Source organism: Aquarana catesbeiana, linkage group LG04 (genome assembly GCF_042186555.1).
Source record: "Aquarana catesbeiana isolate 2022-GZ linkage group LG04, ASM4218655v1, whole genome shotgun sequence".
NCBI classification, from domain to species: Eukaryota; Metazoa; Chordata; class Amphibia; order Anura; family Ranidae; genus Aquarana; species Aquarana catesbeiana.
Window position 1 is genome coordinate 595,949,353 of NC_133327.1, and position 26,483 is coordinate 595,975,835.

The 26,483-nt window shown below is 40.2% G+C and overlaps 1 protein-coding gene across 2 annotated transcripts in view; it reads right to left on the reverse strand.

Annotated features, from left to right (window-relative positions):
• The window catches only part of SERTAD2 (SERTA domain containing 2), a 117,066-nt gene that overhangs the window by 13,195 nt on the left and 77,388 nt on the right, over positions 1-26,483 (reverse strand). The window lies entirely within an intron of this gene.

Here is a 26,483-nt window from a genome sequence, read left to right on the forward strand (position 1 = left end):
AGGAGTAGATTGATAGCTTCTAGAAACACTTCTGTTAGACATCAAACCCCAGAACAATTTTTTTTTAAAGATTTGTGCAAATAACTACTAAACTAGTAGTGGGTAGGTATAAAACTAATAGGGGTAGGTATTTATGGAAGAACTGCAACTGTAAATGTATTTAGTCCCTACTGGTTCTTTACAACTCCCTAGGAGAAGACTCCTAACTGGAGCTTTTTAGCCAAAATTCTGAGGTGACCTGTTGAGGTCTGTTTTTTTTATATAAATTGATAACCACTTGAGTCCCATGTGTGGTTTTAAAATTAAGCCTTGTTTAGTGGTCTCTAGACCCAGCCACACATGGAGCAAAATTTGGGCAGTCCCTGCTGAAGCGGCCAAATTTTGATCCATGTATGGACAGGCTCGTTGTACAGAAGTCGATCTACTTGTTGGTGGGGCGCAGTGTGGGTGACGACAATAATTCACACGGTTGGGTGCAACAGAAAACCTGTATTGAAGTGATGTAGCAACAGTTCACAACAAACCAGGAGCATGAAAAAGTAGATTCCAGATGGGCTGACAGCGTCTGCTACGAGGGGACAGAATGCGTCCTGGCTGTCACAACAGCTCAGTGGGAGTGATTCTCCCATCCACTTTGAATGTGAGGATGGAGGAATCAGGTCATTTTTTTTCATTCTACCTGCTGGTTACTAATGTTAGGATTGCTCTAATGTTTCTACTTATAAGCAATTATATTGGTTCTCTGATTATTTGCAAAGCACATTACATACAAGAATCCACCAAAAACACCAAATAAGCTTTTTCCATTCACTGACATTATTACATTCCATATATTCATGACCTTTTACCGGTAGATTTATGACCATTGGTTTTTGTACCCGTTTTATAGCCCTGATGAAGGGGAAGTGTATTTGGCCCCCAAAACGCATTGGGTTTTATTCTGCTATGAATCAATTTCATCATCAAATTACCTTGGACTTTTGTTTGGCACTCTCATTGGATTCTGAGTATGTGGATTCTCTACTCTGGGTCCTTTTCCTGCTCCTGAGTTAAGTTCCCATTTTGCGGAGTGCTGCTGACCCAGAGTCGGTGTGCCTAGTGATAATTTCAGTGACCCTTAGAAAATGTGATTGTTGTTATGTTTGGATTAATATATTCCAGGACAGAATATTTTGAACGTTAAAGGAAACCTTGTCATCAGAACATTTATTTTAACAAGCTTCTCATAAGTGGGTTAGCTGTTTATGTGGTTTCCCTTATTTTTGTATCGTGGAATACTTTTATGAAGATATGCTATAATAAAAGTGATTTTATCGGATGTGTGGCCAACCAGAGTTTTTACTACGTTATGAAGCCTGTGACAGACTAGGCTAGTACCTATTAGTGTGAAAGTGGAGGTGGAACAGGAGACCAACCTAGAGCAGTGCCCATCTTTCTTTTAATCTTCCCATAAGGTTACATGTGCATTTAATGTATTTTAGGCATGTTCTTTACCTGTAAAAGCCCTGAGACTGCTACTAGTTACCGCCATCTTGGATGAGGTGTCAGCAGCCCCTGCAGACACAGAGCTGTCACTCATCTGACACTATAGTATTGCTCTTCACTCCTTCCATGGCTGCTACATAAAAGTTTATATAGGGAGGTTAGCGAAGGAGTGGAAGAGCTAGGCCAGAGAGTAATTGATTAGATGCACTCTGAAGAGCTGAGGGCTATGATGTGCAAGATTTTCTAGGAAGTCCAGAAGCACATTGTAAGTGCAAGTAAAAGAGTTTGCTTATAAAAAGGCAACATACTGCAAATAAGGATTTAAAAAATTAGATTTCCTGTGCTTTTACTTGCAAATGTTTTATTTTTTTTTTTAATATTTTAAGTTGACAGCATTTTTAGTTCCAGTGTAACACAAAGAGTTAAATTATATTTTATGGATCAAAACCAGAACTGGATCACAAACTGTCAAATTGATAAATAGGGATTGTATATACCTGGCGTACTCAGCTTTAGCAGTTAACGGGTTAATAGCACAGTCATTAAATCATACTGTTATGGGAATTGCTGTTACAGCGTGCAAGTCCTAAAGTGGCAGCACGTCACGTCAGTCCCCTGATAATTATTAGGATTAGCTCTAGATAGGAGATGATACCAGTGTTAGCACAAACGAAACAGCAGACGTATTGCAGATGCTTGAGGAAAGGTTTGGGAAGCTAGTGTCCCTCGGTTCAGAAAAACGCAAAACCTGTGCTCCCTTCACAGCCTCTGGGACTTGTAGTTCCCCAGCAGCTGGATGACCCCCGGATAACCCGATCCGCTTTGGAAAAATTATGCGGTGAATAATCATTCATATTTTTCTTTCTGCATTGTCAACACTTTCACAACTCCGCAAAAATTTACATATACCTGATCCTCACCGTTCTTTCACATAAAAGGATCTTCCTCATATCTTTACTTCCAATACAACAATAAAATCCTCAATGTGCAATATCTGCAAAACCTCATATTCTATGCTCAAATAGCCCCAACGTGTCTGACCAATGCCCCATACACACACGGGTGTATGAATAAATGGTCCAAATATGCTGCCAGAAGTTGTCAGAAAAAAATGTCTCTGTATTGCGTTTAGATGCATATTAGCGTAGACTCACTTTATTGCCTAGAATATACATTTTCTCCTAGTCACTAGAATAAATTTACAGTGGGTATAGAAAATATCCCACGTTAAAATTAAATTTTTTGTGCTTTATCCAGCTGTATTTACTCTTATAACAACTTATAACATCCAAGTGGAAGATTTAACACCAACGTAATAATGTGATTATTTTAATGGGGGGTTGATTGCATGACATTCATATGCACACGTTTAGATGTGTTTACGTGCCTACGGGCATAAATTACGTTGTAAAACTCCTCTCTCAATGCAGGTTTGGGGGATTTTTTTTTTAAAACCCCTGAACGCTGTTCTAAAATACACTTGTAAACAACACAATGGGGGTTATTTACTAAAGGAAAATCCACCTTGCACCGCAAGTGCATTTGAAAGTAAAGTCGCTGTAGATCCGAGGGGGACATGCAAGGAAACTAAAAAACAGCATTTTAGCTTGCACATGACTGGATGATAAAATCAGCAGAGCTTCCACTCATTTCAGATCTACCCCTTAGATTTAGAGCCACTGCACTTCCAAGTGCACTTGCAGTGCAAAGTGGATTTGCCTTTCGTAAATAACCCCCAGTGTGCATATGCACATTAGATAACCTAGAGATGCTTTCAGGAGGTGTAAAAAAAAAAAAAAATCGTGTGCACACGATCGGACATTGATCAGACAACAAAATCCATGGATTTTTTCCGACGGATGTTGGCTCAAACTTGTCTTGCATACACACGGTCGCACAAAGTTGTTGGAAAATCCGATCGTTCTGAACGCGTTGACTTAAAACCCGTACGTCGGGACTATAAACGGGGCAGTAACCAATAGCTTTCGTCTCTTTAATTTATTCTGAGCATGCGTGGTACTTTGTGCGTCGGAATTTAACTGATCAGATTTTGTTGTTGGAAAATTTTATAGCCTGCTCTCAAACTTTGTGTGTCGGAAATTCCGACGGAAAAAGTCCGATGGAGCCCACACACGATCGGAATTTCCAACAACACAATCCGATCGCACTTTTTCCGTCTGAAAATCCAACCGTATGTACAGGGCATAACATTTTTCTGCCCATACGCATGTGGACTAAGTGGCCAACAATACCATATTTTACCAGCAGGTGGCTATAGCCTGTCCTAAGCCACAACCTCTAGCACCAAAGAAAGTTGGGGTGTGTAGGAGGATGACTTAGAAATGTTGCTTTTGGCTGGGCTGCCTTCTTCACTGCTCACACACCTGAAGGGTAACCAATACTGTAAATTCACAGATATCAATAAGATGAGTCTTTTTTGCTGTGACTTGGTAAAAGCAGATATATAATTGGTGGTGTTCGAGGACAGCTTTGTCCATTTCTACACACAGTAATAAGCCTATGTATTATAATTTAATTCCTGTATAAAAATTAAGACATAGAAGAAGATGTTATTCACCAAATATTGTGTCTGTGGCATAAACTATAAGCAGGAAGAAAAAATGTCTGATATCTGCATTAGACACAACAGTCTTGGATCAAGGTCACAACCAGTCCTCAGTCACAGTTGGCTGTACGTTTCTTTATTAATTGCAGACGATTACCACATTTTCTTAACCCCTGACTACAATTAGGTTACTAAGCATGACAACGCTGGAGCCACACCATGCTTAACTGACTAGGTGCTGTGCAAACAGACACTATGGAGGTGATTTATTAAAAACTGAAGAGTGCAAAATCTTGTGCAGCTCTGCATAGAAATCAATCAGCTTCCAGTTTTTTTTTTTTTGTCAAAGCTTATTTGAACAAGCTGAAGTTAGAAGCTGATTGGCTACCATGCACAGCTGCACCAATTTTTGCACTGTCCAGTTTTAGTTAATCTTCACCTATGCGTCAGCAGAACCACTATAGGACCCCCTCTGCTCCAATCCCATTACTAAAGCCTGAACCACTTTAGAATCGTGCAAAATTTAAAATTTTATTGGCAGCAAACTGTCCGAACTGAATATAAGTTATTTTTTAGACAACTGTATGTTAAACACAATTACTGTTTGAGTAAACCGATCCTTAAAGTTCCACAATGCCCTGCAATGGCACCCACCATTGTGCCTCTTCCCATTGAGATTTAATTTGAGAGCTTAACATTTAACATTATAATTATGCAGGTGTACATTGAGGGCAGGTATGCCTAAAGAGAGCCCATTTCTATTTTCTCTAAAGGTGCAGGGACACACTAGAAGCCTAGTGCAGCATGATGGTGGCTGGGGACCCCTAGGGGCTCTATTCATGAAAATACAGACCTGCATGTGCATATGCATCCTGTGCCATTGGGGCAAAACAAGTGTTCTTTGGGTCATTTTCTCTGTATCAATCTTTTTTTATTAAGATTTTGAACAAGACATTGTTGAGTAGCACAAATTAGTACAGAATAGAACTATCAACCTAGGCAGTATACAATAAAGAACATTGGTGACAATAATAGATGGAAGAAGATAAAGTTTTTGCTACGAACCCATGGACAGTCTATCAGTAGGTGTGAGAAACTACTTTAAAGTGGTTGACCAAGTGAAATCCCAATGGTACCGAACAGTGGAGTCATTGCTCTATCCAGATATCATAGAAAGAGTAAAAAAAAAAAAAAAAAAAAAAAAAGCCCAAACAAAAGCAAAGATATCAACATCCTATCTCCTGAGGAAAATTGTCACATGCAAAACCTTGCCAGTAACCTTAAAACGAGGATAAAGGTCTAACTATAATGCCCTGTACACACGGTTGGACATTGATCTGACATTTCGACAACAAATCTATGGATTCTTTCCGACGGATGTTGACTCAAACTTGTCTTGCATACACACGGTCGCACAAAGTTGTCAGAAAATCCGATCGTTCTGAACGCGGTAACGTAAAACACGTACATCGGGACTATAAACGGGGCAGTAGCCAATAGCTTTCGTCTCTTAATTTATTCTGAGCATGCGTGGCACTTTGTGCGTCTGATTTGTGTACACACGATCAGAATTTCCGACAACAGACTTTGTTGTCAGAAAATTTTATAGCAAGCTCTCAAACTTTGTGTGTCAGAAATTCCAATGGGAAATGTGTGATGGAGCCCACACACAGTCGGAATTTCCGACAACAAGGTCCTATCACACATCCGACCGTGTGTAAAGAGATCAAGTAAAGGAGAAAAGAAAGAAGACAAAAAGAAAAAACGGGAGAAAGTGAGAACACGCTCGTCCAGAAACCCATCCGACCACTAATCCGATGTGGACCTCAGATGTCCAGGACCTGTAGATAAGAGAGCCAGGGGGTCCATACCCTTTCAAATAGGGATTGTTTACCCCTCAGAACACAGACAAGTTTTGGGTAATTTTCTCTTCTGAACAAATATTCTTCAAATTGTGGGCAGTAGTAAAAAAAAAAAAAGCATTACGGCCATTAGATGGTGTTGAGCATGGTAAATACATACGTGTTTGTAACAGGAGATATGCCAATTCTAGAGAACTCTAGAAGGAGGTAGAAAATATGCAACCAGCTCGATCTGGTGGCCATAATGCCATTTTTTACTACTGCCTATATAATAAGAACATTCGTTCAGAAGAAAAAATATCCTAAAGAACATTTGTTTGCCCAATCTGCACAGAACAAATGTACAGGCAGATTCGTTAGACTAATTGCTATGCTAATTTTTTTTTTTTTTTTTTAAATAGAAGTATGTCTCTGTGCCAAATCCAGCAAGATATAGGCTCTTATAGATTAGAATTATGGGCTACACTTCACAGAGGGGCCTTATTTGAAAATGTGTGCAACTAAAATCTCTGTTTGTAACGCAAATTCTTAAACAATGCAAATTTAGTTTATTTCTCTGGCTAGCTAGTAAGTGTGCTGGGCATTTTTTGTTCTTTGTATATGAGGAATCTGAGCTTCCAGGATTGCAGCTGTCCACACCAGACCTAAATCAGCAATAAAATATGTGAACAGTATAAAGTAACAGTAAAAATAAATTAAACTTGGTCTTTTAGTCTTAGCTAATGAAAGGAATAGAAAAAGTAACTCAAGTGTACATTATCACCCTATAAAACAGACAGAGGGTAAAGCCGAAATCATAATTATCAAATTTAAAGGTCAACTGTTTTGTAAGACTTAATTATAAAAGCAAATCTCTGCATATATTAATATGTTGTGGTGTTCCCTATAAAGCCAGATGCCAATGTGAATAACCACTGATATTTTATTTCCCTCTTTTACACGTACAATTGTTCTCTCTTTTATTGTTTATTTGCTGAAAATGCTTTCAGAAGCTGGTCATTTACTATGTGTGACTTTTGCAAAATGTCTCATAACGGATGATTAAAAGCTACAACACACATTTCCACTGTAGTATAGTATATCACAAAATCAGCATGCCTAATAAGCTTACATTGAAACAGCTGGATTTACCTGCACAGTATCAGACCTGCTATGTATAACTATGACTGTCTAACAACTAACTGCTACAAAATTTATCAAGAAATTGTGTACTCTTTATTTGTTTGTTTTTTTTTTTTTTTTTTTTTTGATAATTCAATTAAAATGTATTAAACAAGAGAAGGTACAGCACATAAAGGTTGTGTGTTTTGTGTAGTGTTGGATACCATCGTTTTTTGGCCTTTCATGGGCAAATGCAATTTTAAGGATTGATATATTTTGTATCCATTTAATTGAGCAAACCTCATCTTTTATATTTTACAAAAGAAAATATTGGCAAGCACCAAAATTAATCTGAGTGCATTTTTAGTGAATATATGGGTTCAATAAATAGTTATGTCAAGTGACAAAGAAAATTGTAACTGCCTCCATTTTATTCTACAGGCTGTTTTAAAAAAGATATAATGTTTTGGGGTTTTACATAATCTTCAGGCCTAAAATGTACCTTTTAACATGTGTGCAAAACGAATTAAACAAATAAAGAATGGCTTAAGCAGCAAAATGGTTAAACACCTTTGTGCATCTAAATTACATGGAGGATGATGGGATTGGTAGTTTAAAAAAAAAAAAAAAAAGAGGATTGTTCTGATGTCTGTTTAGCTCACAGTAGGTGACAAGGCCATTACATGTCTGGCAGGATCAACAGGTATCTACTGTACTTGCTGAAAATATTCTTTTTTTTTTTTTTTGGGGAAACATTTTTTTATTAAATTTTCCCATACAAAACAAGGTAAACACAATAACACAACACAAAAAAGAGAAAAATTAAAAAAAGAGAAAAATACAACCCGGTAAGAATCTCACCAGGTCACTGATAATATTCTTAACCTTGCAGACGGTATTCCTGAGTGTGGCTCGGGGTGGATTTTTAGCACCAAAAGCGGTAACCCCCGAGCCACAATTGGGATCGCATTGCAGGATCCAGGTACAGCAAACTTACCATGTCCCCAGGATCCTGCGATGTCTCCCCGCTCTGTGTGTGAGCCGTCCTCCGCTCGATTCATCACAGCACCGAGCTCTGTTCCCTGCAAACGTTGTGACGCATGGGGACAGAGAATGGTGCCAAATTCAAAAAGTAAAAACACAATACATATACAGTATACTGTAATCTTACAGATTACATTACTGTATCCATTTATTTCACATCCCTTTTGTCCCTAGTGGTTTCTCCAGTGCCCTGCATGCAGTTTTATAATATAAATACTGTTCTTTCTGCCTGGAAAACTGGAGATTGTCCATGGCAACCAAAACCGTCCCTTTACATCAAAAGTGGTTTTAGACCAGCTAGAAAACAGCGATAATAAATTAGAATCACTTGCAGAATTGAGCGATAGTGATTTGTGGGGAAATCCGTCATTAAACACTGAAAGTAACGACAGCGACAATTCTGCAACTGAGCAAATTTCAGTGTTTTGGATTTGATTACATTATTGAATAATTTTTATTATTATTATTATATTATTATTTGTTATAATTATTTATAGTTATTTATTATATTATAATTTATGATTTCATTTTTCAAACTTTATCATACAGAGGATGTCTACTAGACTCCTGTTTGGACAGATTTAAGTGAGTTATTCCTAAAAATTACAGGCCTTCAATACAAAAAGCAAAATTTTCATGCAAAATAATTGTACCGTTTTCAGCATCAAAAATCTGAAATAATCATACCGCCAGGGAGGTTAACCTGAAAATTGAAAACGAATGCAGTCACCAGGAATGGTAAGCTGCAATATATAACCGTTATGGTAACGTTATTAAGGTAAATAGTGGCCTCACACTGGACATTGCAGGACACGTCTTCAGCAGTGTGAGGTGCAATACTACTAATAAGCAATAAGGATCCTGGCAGTCAATCAGTAAGAGGAGTTTCTCAGTGTTGTACAGGAAATGACCAGAGAGCAATTTGCCTTTGGGGAAATTACTGAAGTCTTTGCAACAACTGATAGGGAAACTGGAAAGGAAAATGTGTGTCTGAATTCTGTTCCTTGTCTACTGTACCAGAAGTTAACTACGTGCCTGCTTTTGATATCTATTAAAAAAAGGAAAGGAAATCAGGTCACATTTCTCAGAGCCACCAATGAGATTTAAACTTGGATCAAATTCTGAACGTGATTGGTGGCTCATGAAACAAAGAAACGTTACACTGCCCTCCCATTATACCTGTGTGCTCTTATTTTGCAGGAGTTTACACAGAATAAAGTGTTATTAACCACCTGACCTCCAGGAGGCTTTATGACCAGAATATTTTTTGCTATTCAGCACTGCGTGACTTTAAATGGTAACTGCACAGTCATGCAACACTGTACGTTAATTACATTTGATCTCCATTGGGTTTACTTTTAATTTGTGATATAAAACGAAAAAAAATATTAAAATTTCGGGAAAAGAAAAATTTTTTCTTTTTTTTTTTCACTAATATTTTCTACTTTCTGCTATAAAACATATCTAATAATAATAAAAAAAAATCACAATAAGTGTATATTAAATTGGTTTGCGCGAAAGTTATAGCGTCTAAAAACTATGGTATATCTACTGGAGTTTATGCAGCTATAGATGCTATACTGTAATGGCGGTGATCAGAGCGACTTCTAGTGGGACTGTGATAGGATGGCGGGCAATCTGGCGCTAACAGACACTATCTGGGAGGATCAAAAATTGACACTGACAACACTAGTGACAATAATACAGTGATCAGTGATAATACTATAAACTGACGCTGTACTAATGACACTGGGTCAGAAGAGGTTAACATCTAGGGGCAAATTTCATAGCTCCCAACTGTCCCTGATTTGGAGCAATGTCCCTCTGTCCCTTATTCCACCTCATCTGTCCCTCATTTTGGTCTGATCTATATAGTTGTATATAAAATGCACTTTTTAATCTTTCAAAAAGCGTTTCCCAGTGCTAAACCTTTCATCCAATTTCTAAATTGCTGCATTTGTACATTTTAAAAGCCAATATAAAGGAATAGTAGTGGTAAAAAAAAAAATCCTTGTGAATTTAATTAACTTTTTTTTTGGTTAATTCTCCTTGCAGGGGGCGTGTCCTATGCCTACATACATGTGTTAGTAGGTGTCCCTCATTCCCATCTCAAAATGTTGGGAGGTATGGGCAATCAAGGGGTTAACTGTGGGCCTAACATTGTGTAATGCTGCTTTCACTTGACTATCTGGCTGTTTTTTCTCCCTGCTTCGCAGGAAAAAGAAACAGCCAGATCGCCGTTCACAGTACATAAAGTTCTGTAAGTACAAAACTCTGTGTGTTATTGGCCACAGGCGATCAGATAACTTCAGCCAAAATCATTGGATGAAATTAGCTGCCAAACTCGTGCTGTGTCCAATAACAGCACGGGTCCATATGGGTTATGCACATGCACGCCCCAAATCTGGAAGCAAGCCGGCGACGTATAGGTATGTTGTCCAGTCTGCTTGTGCCGCTCACCCATAGTAAATGTACTGCGGGTGGGCAGCCAGTAGGTAAACCCACACCTACCAGTAAACTTGTTTGCTAGTTGCACTCTTTCTTTTATTCATTTCATATTCGCTTTACTTTTATCACTAACTCTACATTTGTTTTTGCAGCAGCTCCTATTGCTAGCGTTGTTATCTATGGAGCCACCGCTGCATGAGCACTCCCCCCCAGGACTACACTGCTGCATCCAGCTGCTCTGCCAGCCGACACATACAGAATGTGAATGGGACCTGTGATATAGCACGTTGTTCAAGAGGAACTGCAGTCTGCTCACATAATTTGTAATAAAAACATCTTTGCCATTCTGAAACTTCCCTCCAAACACTTTGCATATTATTTTATATATTCTGTAATTGCCAAATATGCTGCAGAATCTCCCTCCACTGAGTCTGGCTGCAACCATTTTAACTGTGGGCAGCTGAAGCTGCTGCCTGTTCACTTCCTGGATTTACACAGACACACAGAGGCACACCTCCAGCTCTGCAGCTCTTATTGGCCCTTTTATGACTCATCCACCCACCCTTCCGGGCAAACTCTCATGAGAGTGAGAGAGAAAGCTGTGCATGATGTCATAAGCCTAGGCTAATGACCAGACAAGAAACAGGAAGTGGGCTGTATAAGGCATTTACTGGCAGAAAAAATATGTTTTACTATCCAAAGTGAAAACAACAAGGACAGAAGATTTAATAGATGGAAAGATGAAAAAAATGACCGAAGTCCCGCTTTTAATATGTAGAACAAACTAACAATGTCAAAATATGGACAATACATTTTATTTATAAAAATGTTTGTGTTCTAACTTTATATTTAAAAAGTGTTCTTTTATTTGAATTTAATTGCTGGTCCTCATTATATGTGGTGGAGAGACCAGCAGGAAGTCTCTGATCATCATACATGGACAATGACCCTGCACATGAGGGATGTCAGGATCTGTAGTCCTGCCAGTGGGCATGAGGGAGAGGCGCGAGCTCCCTGACTGGAAGTTGGGGGAAAGCGCTGCATAGTTTCACTGTATAGTTGTAAACCCAAGAAAAGTATTTTAAAAGTTTATTTGAAAAGTAATGACATTATAAATGAGCTGATATGCATCTGCATCTGTATACAGAACTTGCTTTGGGAAGGAGGATGTTACAGTACTTTCAGGATTTCTGCCAGGTCTTCCAGGATTTCTTGCAGGATCCCTGCACCATCTTCCAGGATTCTTGGAACCTCCAGGACTTCTAGAGTTTCCAGCAATGATGCAGAGTGCATCCACCGACAAGAAAGTGGACTGGTCAGTGCTCCGTACGCCATACTTCCCTTGTGAGTCACAGGAATGTATTTAGTTCTGCACACTTGTGTTTCAGATTCAGCGGACAGTGGCTGAAATCACAGAGCCAGTCCAGGCTCTGCAGGGATCCAGACAATAATGTTGGGATCCACTAAGATACCTCACCAGCAGATGGCTCAGCCTCTAAAGTGCACCGCCTGAGCCAGCCACTCCCACTCCCTCCACAGTCCAGTTCTCCAGGAAGTGTTGGAGAGGCAGAGAATAGAGCCGTGACTGACAGTCAGACCCGAGAACTGAGCAATCAGCAGCCTCTGATTGCTCAGATCTCATTGTAGAGTCGGCGAGTGACAGCTGCAGCACCCGATCAATGCTACAGCCATCTAGGTGAGTATGTGTGTTTATTTATTTATTTATTTATTTATTTTTCATTCCTGCACTTCTATTTTAAGCTCCAGCCTTTGATGTGGTTGTTGGTGCTGAGTTTTATTAACAGTGGACTGCAAACTAAAGAGCTATAATACACACCTGCCAGTTTGTTGCTGACCTGGTTTACTCTCCTGCAGAGAGAGTTCTGCTTTAACAGAGTCACTCTAATAATTAGCCAAGAAAAAACAGAAGGGGCGCCAGACTAAGTGCAGCAGATTAAAAATACCTGAATTTATTAAAAGCACAACAAATTAGCAACTCACATTTTGTGGATGAATACAAGAATGTCGGTAAATTCCATGGCTTGGTTGGAAGGTTCCCCATAGGTGACATGTCAGTATCCCATAGCGGAAGGGCGTGGTGGCAGATGCTGGGACTGTGGGAAGCGGCTGGCTGTTAACTAGCTCTTTTTATTAAAATACTGTTAACGACATGAAATTATTTAAGAAAACAAAGGTGACCTTTCTCTACAAGACTTCCAATCTAAGCATCCTCAGATGTAAGCAGACTTTAGGAAAACTTAGATTCTAGGGCAGTTGCATCTAACAAGGAAGCTAAATGGGTTCATCTTTGCTGCTTGGAACATGGTAATGTGGCCCTGGAGTCTGCTCCTTGCCCTGGTAAAAATCTTTTTTTTTAATTCAGATTTGAAGCATACATGATGGAAAAGGCTTACAATTGAATTCCCTTCTGTTGTTTGGGTGAATCTGAGTTCTAGCTAATGGAAAACGTGGATGGTAGTTAATTTTACGATAAATGCTTAAGTGTCTCATTAAGTTTTACCAGGCATAATTGTTGTAGCAATATGCTGTTCTGCCATAAAAAGTAGGCCTTAAGCCAGTGCAGTGGAAGTAACTCCTTAAACATAATATAGGCATTTGCGGTTCTCTGAAACCTTAACCCCCGACCTTAGAGAAATTCTGCTAAGTACCATTTGCATAGCTCCCAACTGTCCCTGATTTCGAGGGACTGTCCCTGATTTGGAGCAATGTCCTTCTGTCCCTCATTTCTCCCCATTTGTCCTTTATTTTGGTCTGATCTATATAGATGTATATAAAGTGCACTTTTTATCGATCAAAAAGTTTTTCCCAGTGTTAAACCTTTCATCTGTATTCTAAATTGCTGCATTTGTAAATAACAAAATCTAGTATAAAGGAATAGCAGTGGTAAAAATCACTTGTGGGTTTAACCAATCTTGTTTTTTTGTACAATTCTCCGTTAAGGGGGCGTGGCAAGGGGTGTGTCCTATGCCTGCATACTTTTGCAGATAGGTATCCCTCATTCCCATCTCAAAAAGTTTTTGTATAAAATGGCAAGACGTAACAAAATGGCAACACTTCTGAAAAAGTATAAAAAGGGACAAAACGCACTTTTTGGCTTTGTTCACACTTGTGTCGGGGGTCAGTAAAACCAGGCTGTTGAGCTGTGGTTTCACCACTCCCCAACTGCCTGCCTGAACATTAACATACGGTTGTGGACGGCTGTACACACATCGCAGCCAAACTTAAACAGCATTTCGCTAATGCAGTTCTATGAGGTCTTGCTGCAACCATGTGCAATGCACGTCATTGTGGAGCGATAGTCAGGCAAATACAGGGTTAATTCAGCTAACATACTGACTGGAGACTACACTGTCCACTGTCAACTTTTTCCAGTGAGGACCGGAAATTTAAGGGACACAGCACAGAGAAAGGAGGAGCCAAAAGCATTAAAAGTTGTAATCTAAATGCTGGGGTAAGAATTTTAACAAATAGTTTACTGGGAAATGTTTATTTGATTGTACTAAATGTAAGCTAAAAAATTGCTGAGGGTTTAATACCACTTTAAAGCCTATCAATTTAAGGTTATCCTTTGCAGTGGGGCTGCGCCCCTACACTGCAAGGGTTAATAGCTCATTTTGTCTAATTACCTGACCCTCTGCTCCTTTGGCAGATGGCGCTTCCCCATGCTCCGATGGTGGACTGTCCCTTGCCCCCCTGCTTTGATCTTGATGAAGTCAGGACCCTACACTGCTGGAACGTGGGACAACACTGCGGGGACTGGTCTAACTGTGGGGAAGAGCCAAGGATTGAGTAAGTAAATAATTTCTGTTCCCCTAGACCAGGAGTGTCAAACTCAATTTCATCACGGGCTGCATCAGCAGTATGGTTGTCCTCAAAGGGTCGGTTGTATCTGGGATGCACTAAATACAGAGTGCAGGGTTCAGAAGTGTGTTATGTACAGAGTGCAGAGTTCAGGATTACACTACGTACAGAGTGCAGGGTTCAGGAGTATGTTATGTACAGAGTGCAGGGTTCAGGTTATGTACAGAGTGTAGGTTTCAGGAGTGTGTTATGTACAGAGTGCAAAATTCAGGATTACACTACGTACAGAGTGCAGGGTTTAGGAGTACATTATATACAGAGTGCAGGGTTCAGGAGTGTGTTATGTACAGAGTGCGGAGTTCAGGATTACACTACGTGCAGGGTTTAGGAGTACGTCATGTACAGAGTGCAGCGTTCAGGATTACACTATGTACAGAGTGCAGGGTTCAGGAGTGCTTTATGTACAGAGTGTAGGTTTCAGGAGTGTGTTATACACAGAGTGAAAAGTTCAGGATTACACTACGTACAGAGTGCAGGGTTTAGAAGTACATTTTGTACAGAGTGCAGGATTCAGAAGTGCATTTTGTACAGAGTGCAGGGATCAGGAGTGAGTTATGTACAGAGTGAATGGTTCAGGGGTGAGTTACGTACAGAGTACAGGGTTGAGGAGTGCGTTACGTACAGAGTGCAGGGTTGAGGAGTGCATTATGTACAGAGTGCAGGGTTCAGAAGTGCGTTATGTACAGAGTACAGGGTTCAGGGGTATGTTATGTACAGAGTGCAGAGTTTAGTGGTGCTCTATGTACAGATTGCAGGGTTCAGGAGTGTGCAGAGTTCCGGGGTGTGCTATGTAGAGAGTGCAGAGTTCAGGGGTGTGCAATGTATGGAGTGCAGGGCTTAGGGGTGCGCTTTGCACAGTGTGAAACCCGGAGGTTGAAAAACTGAGTACAAGGGCCGCATGAAAAGGCCTGGTGGGCCTTGTGTTTGAAATATGTGCCCTAGACCAAAAATGAACAAATAACCCTTGCAGTGCGGGAACAGCCCCATTGCAAGGGATAATTTTTTAGTTTCACTGGATGTGGGCTTTAACATACACGTTAGGGTAGAAGGGGAAATTTCTAAGGGAACTTTTTATTTACAACACAGCTTTAAATCCCCAAACAGTAAGAAACAAAAGGGAATTCTAATGAAGAAAACCACCTAATAATTAGAGGGATATAATAATCATAAGCAGACACTACTCTGTGCTCATAGTCAAAGAAAACAACACGCATATAAAATGCAGAAAAGCAAAGTGGATGTGTACACGTTCTGAGTGAATGATCAGCAGCTGCAGAGTCACAGGCTGCTTAGGAATGCAGGGCTATATAGCACAGAGACATTCCAATGTATGTAATCATACAATAAAAAAGATCCAGCACCCTTCTGAAATGTATTTCATTAAACATCTGCGCTGCAACAATATGTGGAATAATTTACTAGCAAACTATAGAAGGGCTCCTATGGATCTTCTGTGCCATTTCTTCTACATCTCGTAGGGTCAGAAGTATGGAGGTCGAATGCTGGAGAGGAGTGATTAGAGCAGGAAATGTACAACTTCCTGTATGACATTCTGTACACAAGACGGCATTTTACCCCATTCACTGCTAGCGATGGCCAGCCACAGCATAAGACACAGAATAATAGGAGATAACCAGGATTAGTATACCATTACATACACAACAGGCCCATTAAAAAGGCTGGCCATTCATTATATAAATTTTATTGCACAGTTTTTCTTTTCTTTAGATTTACCAAAACCATATAATAAGAGGTCAAACCTAAACACTTTCCATTTGTTTGCAGTCAGGCAGGTCCTTGCACTACATAGTTGAAGGTGAATCTAAAGGAAGTTGAATAAGAAAATTGTATAATGTATGGCCAGGTTAAAAGGTAAACATCTGAACTGATACAGGGGACAACCTCATCTGCTTGTTTATTAGTTCTTTTTAGCTTCTGCAACTGGCCCACTAAATAAATGCCTAGAATTTCCCTTTATCCTTATCAGCTAATGGCTCTGAATCTCTGAATTGGACAAATTTCGAGCCTAGGGTGGCCCTGTTGACACCACCCAACTCGACATGCTTCAATTGAGAAATCGAAAAAGCAGGGTGGAAAAAAGTCCATCAACTTGTGACTTCAGCCAATCAGAATACAGGTGGTCCCCGGGTTACAAACAAGATAGGGTCTGTAGGTTTGTTCTTAAGTTGAATCTGTCGGAACAGGTCAATTTTTTTAAGTGTAGCTCCAGCCAAAAAAAAATTTGAGCTATTTTTTTTAAAGCTATTTTTAAGCTTTTTGGATAGCATAGGGAATGGTTATCACCCCTGTAAGGTTTGTTTTGCTGTCTGTGCACCTGATCAGAAGATTTCACCTCACTTTCTGTCCCAATGACAATTGGATTTTGAAAATTTGGGGTTGTTGTGGAAACCAGCCTTGGTGATAAAGCATCAGTGGAGAGACACCTTTTTCCCATAATAACTGTTACAGGAGTGAATTTCCCTTCCTAGGGGTAGATTTCCTCTCACTTCCTGTTGTCTCCCTCCATTTGTAAGTAGGAGTCATTTGTAAGTCGGATGTTTGTAACTAGGGGACCCCCTGTATATCACTGTTTGGGTGTTCTGACAGCTGTGGGTGCCGTAATGTGAAAAGGGGAATCTAAAGAAATCAATTCTCGAAAAATAAATATTCACTGAAGCTGGCCATTGATGGATCGAATGTCGCCCAGTTCAGCAGGGACTGGATGAGATTCAATCCATCTATGGGCAGGCTGGATTGACTTGGGTACAACCACCCTGTTGGAGTTTTTACATGAGATTACTGCCAGTCGCTATAGCTGCCTGCTAGCAGTATACACTGTGTTGTGCCGGCCAGAAAGGCTCCTGGCGCGCGCCACCGACAGAACATGCGCTGCAGGAGGCGTTCCTCATCAACACTGATTGTTTTGATTTTCTATCCTTCCACCTGTGGAATCTATGGGCTGCTTTAGTTCATACTTAAAGTGGTTTTAAACCCTTCCGTAAACCCAGTGAAGTGACTGGCCTCAGGTGCTACACACAGATTAAACAAATTCTCTGAAGTCATTTTTTCTCTACAGCTGTTCAAAGTGCTGAATTATAAAGCTTGTCTGATAGTTCAGAAAAAGGGAACGGAGAGCTGAAGCTACACTCTGCAGAGCTCAGGAGCTGAATAGAGGGAAGGGACACTACCCTTCACACAGCACACAGGAACAGAGCTGAGGCTGTCAATCATCTGGAGATCTCTCCTCTGTCACCTTTTTTCTCTTGGTGTCAGGAAAACTTGGCAGAAGTGATTCAAGCTGATAGCAGAGGAATGAAGCAGCAGACAAAAATTACACTTATGCCGCCTACACACGATCGCACATTCCGACAACAAAATACATGTTTTTTTCCGACGGATGTTGGCTCAAACTTGTCTTGCATACACACGGTCACACAAATGTTATTGGAAATTCCGAACGTCAAGAGCGCGGTGACGTACAACACATACGACGAGCCGAGAAAAATGAAGTTCAACAGCCAGTGCGGCTCTTCTGCTTGATTCCGAGCATGTGTGGAACTTTGTGCGTTGGAATTGTGTACACACGATTTTACAAATTTACGACAACGGATTTTGTTATCGGAAAATTTGAGATCCAGATCTCAAATTTTGTTTGTCGGAAATTCCAATGGAAAATGGCCGATTGAGCCTACACACGGTCGGAATTTCTAAAAACAAGCTCCCATCGAACATTTCCCGTCGGAAAATCCGACCGTGTGTACGCGGCATAAGTCTTCTTAAGTGAGACAAGTACACACTATAGAGGGATATGCTTTGTTCATATTTCATGTCTGAGGTTTACAACCTCTTCATGGACAAAGAAAACGAAGGTTCATTAAAGCCTAACTCCTGGGAAAATGTAAAGTCATCCCTTGCAGTGGCACTGCTTGGGTTAATTGCTTGTTTAGTCGATGGGAGAGGAGGAACACTTTTACTTACTTCATCCTTCTCTCCCCTGGGAGATGGCGCTCCTCCACGCTCTGGACTGTCCCTCAATGACAACAAGTCCAGTACAAGGCTATGGTCCCTGATGTCCAGATCCTAAACCCCTGGAGGGTGGGGGAGAAGATGCTGCGGGGATAGGTCTAGCTGTGGGGAGGAGCGGAGGATTGTGTATATAAGTCTACATATTTTGTACCCTTAGACCTCAGTCATATTTTATTTGCCCAGAGTTTGGCTTTAAGGAAATAAAGCTTCACTTTATACACTTTAAAGCGGAGCTTCACCCAAAAGGGGAAGCTCTGCTTATCTGCCTCCTCCCCCTCTCTGCTGCCATATTTGGCACCTTTCGGGTTGTGAAGCTGCAAGTTTCCCATAGCCAAGATGGTGGCGGCAGCACCTGAGAGCCAATTGAAAAATCAGCTGGGGTGAAGACACCGCTGGATTCGTGGACGGGTAAGTGTCCTAATATTAAAAGTCAGCAGCTACAGTATTTGTAACTGCTGACTTTTTATTTTTTCTGAAGGAGCCTGGAGCTCCACTTTAGGCTTAGTAAAATACAGGCCAGTATGTTACATGGATTGTGTTCCACATCTCAAACACTGCCCCCTTTCTCTGTGTCCACTGCACCCTCACCCACACAGTGGAGTGAAAGAGGGAGGTTGCCCAGAATCAAGTAAATACCTGTAGGGAGTCTGTATGTTTCCCCTTGTCTGTATTCATAGCTCCCAACTGTCCCTGATTTGGAACAATGTCCCTCTGTCCCTCATTCCTCCTCAGTTGTCCCTCATTTGGTCTGATCTATATAGTTGGATATAAAATGCACCTTTTTTCTATTAAAGTGTTTTCCAGCGCTAAACCTTTCATTTGATTTCTGAATTGCTGCATTTGTAAATTCCAAAAGACAATATAAAGGAATTATAGTGGTAAAAAAAGCACTTGTTTTTTTGTACAATTCTCCTTTAAGGGGGCGTGGCAAGGGGTGTGTCCTATGCCTGCATACTTTTGCTGATGGTTGTCCCTCATTCCCATCTCAAAAAGTTGGGAGGTATGTCTATGGGGTTTTCCCAACACAATCCAAAGCCATGTTGGCCCTTACTAGCGAAAGAGCTTTGGCAGGGTTAAGTGCCAGCGAAGGATTGATTCCACAGAGGTACATTGAAGGCTCTCCCGTGTGACTCTTCCGCTGGCGATGTGACATTAGCAAAATATTAAATGTACTGAAGTGCAGGATTTACTATTCTAGTCATTGCATTTTCTCAAAGTTGCAATTCCAGCTGTATTTAATGAGCTACCTGTGAGTGAAATCTGATATGGTGGTGCAACTTTGTTACAAACATTGCATCTCTATAGCCAGGTCTCATTTTCTGTTCCACTATTGTTTTAGAGGATGGCGGCAAGAAGTGGAAATCCCTCTGTAAAATATACTATACATTGCTGTAAAAAATTAGGGGGTTTCCAGTTAAAATGGAAATCCCCTAAGGACCAAGCCTCTTTCTGAGATTTGTTGTTTACAAGTTAAAAACAGGTTTTTTTTGCTAGAAAATTACTTAGAACTCCCAAAAATTATACATTTTTTTTTCTAACACCCTAGAGAATAAAATGGCAGTCATTGCAATACTTTCTGTCACATCGTATTTGCACAGCGGTCTTACAAGCACACTTTTTTTGTAAAAAAATACACTTTTTTTAATTAAAAAATAAGACAACAGTAAAGTTAGCCAAATTTTTTTTTATATTGTAAAAGATAATGTTACGCCAAATAAATTGATACCCAACATGTCACGCTTTAAAATTGCGCCCGCTCGTGGAATGGCGACAAACTTTTACCCTTAAAAATCTCCATAGGCGACGTTTAAAAAATTCTACAGGTTGCATACCTGTTACAGAGGAGGTCTATGGCTAGAATTATTGCTCTCGCTCTACCGATCGCGGCGATACCTCAAATGTGTGCCTTGTAATAGAAAAAAAGCATGACAGGACTTCTTAAATATGAGATCTGGGGTCAAAAAGACCTCAGATCTCATATTTACCTTAAAATGCAATAAAAAAAAAAAATTTTGTCATTTAAAAAAATACAAAAAAATAATAAAAAAATGGCCCTTTAAGAGGTATGGGAGGAAGTGACGGAGGGCACCGGAGCGTGGCGGGAGGAGGGGGGGCCCCTCTCCTGCCTCTGATAAAAGTGTACTTGCGGCGAATCCGCCGCAGGGACCACTTTTATCTTGAAGCAGACCGCCCGCTGAAGAAGAGGATACCGGGGTTATGGCAGCTAGCTGCTGTCATAACAACGATACCTCTCTTCAAAGTACCGACGTATAACGACGGTGGGCGGTCCGGAAGTGGTTAAGATCTGAATTCACTTCCAAGCATGCACACAAGCTTGCAGCATTTAAGGCCTGGTTCACACCTATGCATTTTTTTAGCGCATTTTCAGTTTTGCAGAAACAAACTACAGTCCATTTAACATGGTTTCCTATGGATGTAGTTCACATCTGTGCATTTTATGGAAAGGGCCTGGGATTTTTTTCTGTTTTTTGGCTCCATAGACTTCAAGCATGTCCCAGGAACTGGCAGCAAAGGAGAACGCTTAAGCTTCTATATGGAGAAGACGCACCTGGGAAAGAACCGCTAGGATTCCACCTTCTGTTCATCTTTGGTGTCCCCTCTCCATTGCCACTGAGCAATTTAAGCCTGTTTGACCCATACAGCATACGCTCTGTGGGTCCCAACTTTCTGGTAAGCCTCCATTCATTCGGGTGGTGGTTTTGCACAAGTGTATATCAACACATATTGGATTTTGTTTGAAGGCTTCCACGATCACATATTTTGGTGTTCATCAATGTTGCAACAAGTTTATTTATCGCATATACTAATTACTTACCGTGGGTCCAGTACTATCATTACGCCTTCACTCAATTTCGGGACAGTCTTGTCACTATTATATTTGTTTATTCACATGGTGACCTTAACGGTTTATATCATGATGGACTTTTTACGTATTTAACATGGACATTCACTAATATGTAATATTATTTTTGACATTTTTTCTTTACTGCATGTGTCATTGCATTATTTCTTTCTCTATATTTTTGCATCACTTTTAGCGCTACACTTGGTTGTATATGCTTTTGACAGCCGATTAAGAATTTTCGGCAGACAAAAACTGGATGTATAGGCTCCAAAATTTGTCTGATGCGATCACAGCGTCTGATTTTCTTTTCATTAGTACGGTTTTCTGCTAAAAAAAAAAATCTGAAGAGCAAGACTAGGCATGCTCAGAAATTAAAGAACACCACATACAAAACAATTCAACTCCTTACGTCACTTCTGACGCTGAATTCTGTTGTCCGAAAATTTTCTGATGGTGAGTACCCTCTTCAATTTTGATTTGAGACTAGCATCAAACAAAAAACTGATGAATATTCAGCCAATAATCTGACACCAACAGTGGAGGATAATTCCTTCCATTGACACTATTGATGGGGCACTATCCCCCCCCCCCCACTGACACCAACAATGGGGCACAGTTTCTTCCACTGACATCAACAGTGCGGCATAATTGCAGCCACTGACATGAATGATGGAGTGTTATTCCTTCCACTAATATCAAGTTTGGGGCACTATTCCTCCCACTGAGACCAACGATGGGACACTATTCCTCCCACTGACACCAACGAAGGGACACTATTCCCCCCACTGACACCAACGATGGGACACTATTCCTCCCACTGATACCAATGATAGGACACTATTCCTCCCACTGAGACCAACAATGGGGCACTATTTCTCCCACTGACACCAATGATGGGGTACTATCCCCCCCCCCCCGATACCAATGATAGAGCACTATTCTTCCCATGAACACCAACAATGGGGCACTGTTTTTTCCACTGATCCCCATGATAGGTCACTACTCCTTCTCCTACTGACTACCAAGCCTGAGGCCATGTTTATTCTCACTGATGCTGGGCACAGGACATTTTCTACCCCCACTGGCCACAATCAAGCCTCCCCTTAAGTCTGAAGGAGAGTAAACTGGCCCTCTGTTTAAAAAGTTTGAAGCCCCCTGTTCTATAGCGATCTGGCAATGCTGCCTCTGTTGCACTAATGTTCCAGATAGTATTGGCAGCCTTGCCTGAGTTCTCCCTGTGGGACTGTACAACACCCTCCCCACTCTTGAACTTCATTCCATATGAGGGAGGTGTTCTGTAGTGCAGCAGGGGAACTCTCCAGCAGGGCTGACAATACTGCTTGGGATTTCAAAGCAGCAGAGCCAGCAACGTCAGCGGCACCACATCGTATTTGTACACACAGACGATATTTGCACAGTGGGTTATCAAATGCAAATTTTCTGAAAAATAATACACTTTAATGAATTTTAGTGCACACAAACAGCATAGAATACACAATATTTGGTAAGATATAAAAATGATTTTATGCTGAGTAAATAAACACCTAATGCCTTAGAATGACATACGCCTGTGGAATGGCAACAAACTAAAGTACATTAAATTATCCAAAGGTGATACTTTAAAAGTCTTCATAGGCTATTAGTTTAGAGTTAAACAGAAGGTCTGGTGGTAGAATTATTGCTCTCACTCTGATGTTCGCGGCAATACCTTACATGTGATCACAGGTTTACATATGCGTGTGGGACCTACATCTGTGTTCAAATTTGCGCATGAGCACTGGGGGGGGGGTTATTGTTTTTTTTTTTTTTTTTTTTTCAGACCTAGATGGACTCAAATGTAAATGGATGCACCTCCATTTATATCCGCCTGTCCATACAGTAACATTGAGTTTCCGTTCAGATACGCCTGAAAGACTGGTAGGTGATCGGATCAGAACACCCAGAGACTTGTATACAAACAGGTCATTTTTACAGATAATGCTTTAGTCTACCAAAGCAAACTGAACTTTACTTTTGTTAATATCCATTTTTAAATATGTGTTTTTTTTCTTCAGGCATCTAAATGAACTTACTGTGCTTCCTGCATGAAGTGTTCCTGAGCAGTTTAATAAGCTGCGCTGTCTCTTTAAATGGGAGCACAAGAGCCCATTCATAAGGACATATGGGCAAGAGGTCAATTTTGCAAAAAGAAAAAAAAAAAACTTGAAATTGCCGTCATTTTTCAAGAAGGGGTTTCTCTAAGCAGAGTGCAATTTGTGTAAAAGCACAAAAACATACTCTGATAGTCCAGAATCATTCTGATGTCCATTGCTGTGCAGAGCTGCTGAAAACATATCGTGCAATTTTAGGGTTTAATGCCCGCCGTACGAAGATTGATCTTTTTTTAGTTCTGCTAGAAGATCCACAAACTACCCATTCCTATGACAAATGGCGGCGCAGAAAGCTCTCATCTTGATTCAAACAGTAATCATTTCAAGCACAACATTTCTAGAAAGGATTGTACAGAAAACATAAAGTACGCTGGAAGATTTCTCCAACCGACACCACCGGTTGCATCACTCCAGTCCAGGGAGGTCACTGAAAAATACATTCTGAAGCCATGACATTGGCTATGTAGGTTGAAGTGGACTACAAGCTAATACAAAACACCAACCCTTTATGGACAAAAGAACTGTTGCAAAATGCATGTGCTCAAAGCACAAAATTTTAGCAAAGCAAAGTCAGAATAAATGGGACATGACCCTTACTAGCAGGAGCAAAGACAAAACTAGCCTAATGCCCTGTACACACGGTCGGATTTTCCGATGGAAAAAGTGCGATAGGATTGTGTTGTCCGAAATTCCGATCGTGTGTGGGCTCCATCTGACTTTTTCCGTCGAAATTTCTGACACACAAAGTTTGAGAGCAGGATATACTTACGTCACCGCATTCAGAACGATCAGATTTTCCGACAACTTTGTGCGACCCAATATCCGTCTGAAAAAATCCGATGGATTTTGTTGTCGGAATGCCCGATCAATGTCCAATCGTGTGTACAGGGCACTAGAAAGTCATATTTTACTGAATGTGTGGAACAAACCTCCAGCAGGGGTTGCGGGTCAATCAAAAGTAGGTGCATTAAATATGCTTTATATAAACATGGATCTCTACAAAAAAAAAAAAAGTATAAATATAAAAAAAAAAAAAATTATATATATATATATTTATTTTAAAGGGGCAGACTTAATGGACCATTTGGTCTTTATCTGACATCACTCTGACATCACTCTTCCTGGTTGATATGCTTGCTCCAGGTCTGAGACTTAAAGGTCAAATCATCAGAATAATAAACAGGCAACAAGCCTTTTCAGAAAGACAGGTTAGCAAATGCAGCCTACATATTTCTTGCAGCACAGAACAGGTTATTATCAATAACATTAATAATAATAATATTTTTATACAGTACTACTACTACTATTATATAATATTAATAATAATATTTATTTACTACTAATAATAATTTTTGGTATTGTTATTAGAATTATTATTGCTTTTATTTTTATTATTAATAATAATAATAATAATAATAATATTAATTATAATTGTTGTTATTGTTACAGGCAGTCCCCAAGTTACATGCATCCGACTTACATACTACTCATACTTACAAATGGAGGGAGACAACAGAAAGTGAGAGGAAATCTACCCCTTAGGCTGGGTTCACACTATTGCGAATTGGATGCCGGATACCCACATCCAATTCGCAATAACAGGAGATTGTGACCGGCTCTCTATGAAGCTGGTTCACATATCTCTGATGCGGCTCCAGTGCGAATTTGCACAAGTCCATTTCAAAATTTGGGCTGAAATCCGACCTGAAACGGTGAACCAGGATGCACCGGAATCCTGCTGGGAGCCGCATCGGCATTAGGCGTGCACCCGGTCATGAGAAAAAGATGTCTCCACTGATGCTTTTATCATTAATCTTTGTTCCCACAACAATCCAAATTTTTCGAAATCTAATGCCGCGTACACACTAGCCGTTTTGCCGTCGGAATAAACTCTGAAGGTTTCTCAGACGGAATTCCGACAGAATTCCGCTCAAGCTGTCTTTCATACACACGGTCACACCAAATTCCGACTGTCAAGAACGCGGTGACGTACAACACGTACGACAGGACAACACGTACGACGTCTCGTACTTGCTTCAGAGCATGCATCATTTTTGGTACGTCGGAACAGCATACAGATGAGCGGTTTTCCCGATAGGAATTGGTTCCGTCGGAAAAATGTAGAACATGTTCTCTATCTAAGTCCGTCTGAATTTTCGACAGATAAAGTCTGATGGGGCATACACACAGTCGGAATTTACGATGAAAAGCTCCCATCTGACCTTTTCTGACGGACATTCCGCTTGTGTGTACGCGGCATAATTGTAACATGGACAGAAAGTAAGGAGTGAATCTTCTGACCGGGGCCACAGACAGCAAAAACAAACATTATAGGGGGAGGTAACCCTTCCCTATGCTATCCAAAACGTAAAAATAATTTTTTGGCTGGAGTTGCACTTAAAAAAAAATGTACCTGTTCCAACTTGCATATGAATTCAACTTAAGAACAAACCTACAGAACCTTGTTTGTAACCCGGGGGCTGCCTGTATTAGAATTATTATTTTTTTTTTATTATTATTAATATATAATAATAATATTGAAATAAAGAAGCAAAAAAAAAACAAGAAAATATACATATATTATATACCTCCCAACTTTTTGAGATGGGAATGAGGGACACCTATCAGCAAAAGTATGCAGGCATAGGACACACCCCATTGCCACGCCCCCTTTAAAGGAGAATTGTTCAAAAAAACAAGATTGGTGCTTTTTTACCACTACTATTCCTTTATATTGGCTTTTGGAATTTAAAAATGTAGCAATTTAGAAATGAGATGAAAGGTTTAGCCCTGGAAAACACTTTTTGATAGATAAAAAGTGCATTTTATATACAACTATATAGATCAGACCAAAATGAGGGACAAATGAGGAGGAAAGAGGGACAGAGGGACATTGCTCCAAATCAGGGACAGTCCCTAGAAATCAGGGACTGTTGGGAGCTATGTATATATATTTGAAAAAATCAACAACAAAAAATGTGAAATAATCAATTTGCTAAACATTCTCAACCTTTGTACACATTATTTAAAAACAAGAACATTTTGAGTATGCG